The following is a 4,797-nucleotide window of genomic DNA, read 5'->3' as shown; positions in this document are numbered from 1 at the left end:
TTATAGAAAATATCAATGCACACATATAATTTAGTAATATGAATTTAGGGCCTTGAACACTTAAAAGTACGTTGATGTTAAAAATGATTAAATGAAAAATACACCCTTGACTTTGTGGTTAATCAACTGAAGTTTCCATTAGTCATCATCATTTTCATAAGATTACACTGCTTTAATTGATTGGCTACTTCATGTTTCTTAAGCCAACATAAGATAGGGTGTTAAGTTAATGGTTTTATTTATTTTGTGCAAGAATTCTGCCTATTCAACCTATGACTAATAGCTCAGTATAAATACTGTATCTCAGGGCGAATTGTATGGAAAGTTGTCCTTGCCTGGAAGACTGAGGTGAAAGGTACACATATTTCAATGTGATCAAACAGGGAACCTCACTTTGCAGCTCCATAGAGAAGCAAGTCTACACAATTGATCACCCACTGAAAATCTTTGTATCTATTCAGAAGTTAACCATAGTCGTCAGAATGTTTTGTGGGGACTATGTAAGTATAATAGCTATTTCTATAAAATGTAGCTGTTGTTTATAAAATCTCACTTTTTTGGACAGTTTCAATAAGAAATACTTGGCAATTTAATATTTATTAAGTTTTTAATTGATAGATGCTCAATATAAATATTAAACTGGGTTAGTTTTACTGAATTGCAAATCTGTGCTAATTTTGAAATGCATCATGCCAAAGAGATAATTTTGTTACCCCAACTTTCAAAAGTAAGCTGTCTCAGACTTAAAACTAAGGAATTATGTAATAATAGGCTTTTTTGGCTTCCATATTTATTTGTCTATATAGCAATTAAGAGTTAAAAGGTAAGTATCATAGAAAATAGCTTAATTTATGCAAGGAATAAACATGTTTTATTTTAAAATGACTTTCCAGAATTATCGCATTAAATGCCCCCGCCCCCATTCCCACCATTTGTGATTAAGGTTGTTTCTATGAGTTATTTACACTAAGAAGGTAAATTTACTCTTTGGATCAACAGATATATTTTATTCACATTTTCTACTTTAAAATTATCTACAGAAAGCAAGATGCAAATTAAACTGCTACAAGTTTGTAATTGTTCAAATTATTAATAGGTATATCTATATAATAATATCTATATCTGTATAATATTATTATTATATCAAGAAGATATTATTATAATAATCCTTTTGTAATGGAGAAACATGAGTTACAGAAAGCTAAATAGTTTTCAAAATTTTGCACAGCTAGGAAGACATTTATTAACCCATGAATCAAATACAGATAAATCTAGAACTCAAACTTTCTACTAAAATATACTACCTTCTTCACAATATATGGCCCTGATTTCTCCAGTGTAATTGTTGGTTACTTTGGTCCTATTCATCATCAATTGACCTCTTTTTTTTTTTCTTTTAACTTTAAATTTTAATTATGTACATAAATAACAACATGAGAACAAGGAGTTCTAAGACTTATATATTACCTCTAGGTGAAATGAGTCCAGATTAGTCCACTTATAATAGAGCATCACCCAAGATAAAGAAAGGTGCAGTACAATTTTTCCTGAGAGTTTACTACATTCAATACTTACTTTGCTATTTTTCTTTAGAAATACTGATTTACTGTATGGAGTTTCCAATGTATACCTATAACTGGTTAAAATGATCAGAGCAAGGCGTAGTCTACTTCATTTCAGGTGGATTCTTCACATTTCCTGGCTTTTGAAAGTTCTTCCACAAATTTTCTATGACTTTATGTCCTGGCAAACCCCATTAATATGATATTTCCCAGCTGACCTGGGCAAAGCTGATGGCATATTATGGATAATAGACAGAGGCAACTATTCCCATGAAACCAGGTGAATATACCAACATCTTTATTTTTGAACCTCTAGAGAAAAGAAGTCCAACAAGGCCAACAAACCCAATAACACCAAGTCTTGGGAAAAATCCAGGAAATGTATTTTTGAGATATTCATAGTTGTCTACCCCCCACTGAGCAATATTTTGCATCTTGGGCTTAACGTAAAAGTACTTTTCCTGACACCAACTTGTATATGGCTCCCAAAAGTGTTGGAGCTGTGAAGTGTTTTCTTCAAGTAGGCATCTTGGTTCTTCCACATATTTACATTGATCTTCTGGAAATGAGTAGAGTGAAAGCTTGAAAACCTTGACAGAATTTTTGTTGGGTGAGTGCTTTTTTGATGATGCATAGACTTTGAAAGTGAGCAGCCTCAGGCTGGCAGGGCCCACAGATGTCTGAATTGCCTTGAATATATTGCTGGCAGCTGCAACTATGGCGGGTCTCTCTCACTTGACCTCTTATTTTTATAGTAGCATTTCATCACTTATGTCAAATATAAAACTCACTGTCATGAAGTAAATTTCTATTCATGCAACCCCCACGAGTTTCAGAGTAGAACTTCTCGTTAGTGGTCTAGGGGGTTAAATATTAGGCTGCTAACTGTGAGATCAGTGATTCAACCCCACAAACCACTCCCCAGGAGAAAATGGAGATTGTCTGCTTCTTTAAAGACGTAGTCTCAGAAAAAGCAGGGAGCAGTTTTATTCTGTCCTATAGGGTCAGTGAGTCAGAATCAACTCAATGGCAGTTGATTTGATTTTGGTTTGATAATCTTTATGGAAGCCCATCTGTAGACTTTTCTTCCTCAGTACCTCTGGGTGGGTTTGAATAACCTATCTTAGGTTAGCACATGAGCACAAACCATTTGTATCACCCACAGACCTTTTATTGCCTATGTTGTTGTTGTTGTTAAGTGCCATGTGTCGATTCCAACTCATAGCAACCCTGTATAGGGTTTCCAAGGAGCAGCTGGTGACCTTGAACCACAGACCTTGCAGTTCAAATGACTTTGCAGTCTGACGCATTAGCCCACAGTGCCACACCAGAAATCCTTTATTGCCTATAGATTAATTTATTTCACTATGTCCTTTCTTTTGTCCTTTGTTGTTATTGTCAAGTACCATCAAGTCGATTCTGACTCATAGCAATGCTGTATAAGCTTTCCCTGGAGTGGCTGGTGGATCTGAACTGATGACCTTACAGTGATCAGTTCAGTGCCTGTTCTAATGCAAGGGCTCTAATTTAAATTTAGTTCTATTCCTTTCTATATGCTTTTTTTTCTGTTTCTACTATCATTAGTGACTGACAGTAAAACGTTGATAATTGTAGTATTAGAGGCAATATGACATGATTGTGTCTTATTTCATAGCTAAAATGAGAGCACAGTAGCTCTGTAGGATAAGCACTGAACAACAAACCACAAGGGCAGAGGTTTGAGTCCACAAGCTGTTCTGAGAGATTCTGCTCCTAATAAGCCCTTGGAAATCCTAAGCATAGAGGGTAGCTGTGACTCAGAAGTGGCTTAAGAGCACTTAACAACAATATTGCACATAAAGTGCTGGTCCAGGAACCATGTCATCCTGTCATATATAGGATCACTATGAATTGGAATAAATGTGACAACACCCAACAGCAAAAAATAATTATCATAATTTCCTTAGTGTTGCATAGTACACAATTTCTCGGGGATTTAAACACACACACACAAGAAATGGAAGACACAGTATTCTATTTAACTCCAAAACCATTGCTCTGCTTTTACTACAAAAGAAAGATACAGAGAGCGAGAGAGACAGAGAGAGAGAGCTGCTTAAGTCCCAATCTTTCCCAAATGCTTCTGATTTCATGTTACGGATTTTAAAGTAGATCATTTATGAACTTAATGAATATTAGGGGCAGTGTCTTTCCAAATAAGGAGCTGTGGTAGCATACTGCTTATGAGTTGGGCTTCTAACCTAAAGGTCAGCAGTTGGAAACTACCAGATGTTCTGTAGGAGAAAGATGAGGCTTTCTGCTTGTGTAAAGATTTACAGCCTCGGAAACACTATACAGGATTGCTATGAGTCAGAACCAACTCCATGGCACATTACTACCATTACCATCTTTCCAAATACACTATTACTCGTGACTTTGTCCTCAGAATGGTTTAAGTAGAGCACTGATATTAGACAACAGTAGGGAAGGTAGTGTCCATATCAGCATTAAGATAATCATCATTTTAATAAAACTAACATGGAAGAAATAAATTGTTTTCTTGTCTTGAAGGAAAAGGACTGAGTAATGCAAAATCAAATTGAGAACATACTTTCCAGAAGTGATCACAGGCTAAGAAGACACCCCACCCCCACTACCACCTCCATAAAAGTTGTTAAGTGCCATCGAGTTGCTTCTGACCCATAGTGACCCTGTATAGGGTTTCTGAGGAGCAGCTGGTGAGCTTGAACTGCTGACCTTGTGTTTCAAACCGACTTTGCAGTCCAGTGCATTAACCCACAGCACCACACCAGGACTCAAAAGAAGTACAGGCTGCTAATTAGATAACGTAATTCTGGAAACAAACTCTTTTAATTTAAAGGTATTCCTGGGAGAAAATGTTTCCTCTAAGAAATCTGACTTTGATTATTTATCTGCAATGTGACTTACTGAACAAATATTATTAAAAGGTTGTTCATACTTTAGATTGCTTTTATACTATCACAAGAGTATGTTGTCTGAACTTTACACAGGTTGATTCAACAAAAGTTATGAATCATGCTGTTTAGGACTTCAACCTTTACTGAAGCTTCTGTTGAATTGTTCAACTATTGAACTGAGGAAATTAAGCATATTAACTTTGGTTCTTGAAATGATATATAGACATACTGTTAAATTAAGGTTTTTATGAGTTGGAACCAACTTGATAGCACCTAGCAACTATAATTATTGAAATAATATGTAAGCATGCTGTTAA

General features: G+C 35.5%; 1 pseudogene; it reads right to left on the bottom strand.

Annotated features, from left to right (window-relative positions):
* Nucleotides 1-1,666: 1,666 nt before the first annotated feature.
* LOC102831490 overlaps nt 1,667-4,797 on the bottom strand; it is a 26,791-nt pseudogene continuing 23,660 nt past the window's right edge.

This window comes from Chrysochloris asiatica, unplaced genomic scaffold (genome assembly GCF_000296735.1).
Source record: "Chrysochloris asiatica unplaced genomic scaffold, ChrAsi1.0 scaffold00066, whole genome shotgun sequence".
NCBI lineage: Eukaryota > Metazoa > Chordata > Mammalia > Afrosoricida > Chrysochloridae > Chrysochloris > Chrysochloris asiatica.
The sequence above is the reverse complement of the archived record's forward strand: the minus strand, read 5'-3'. Positions and strand labels throughout refer to the sequence as shown.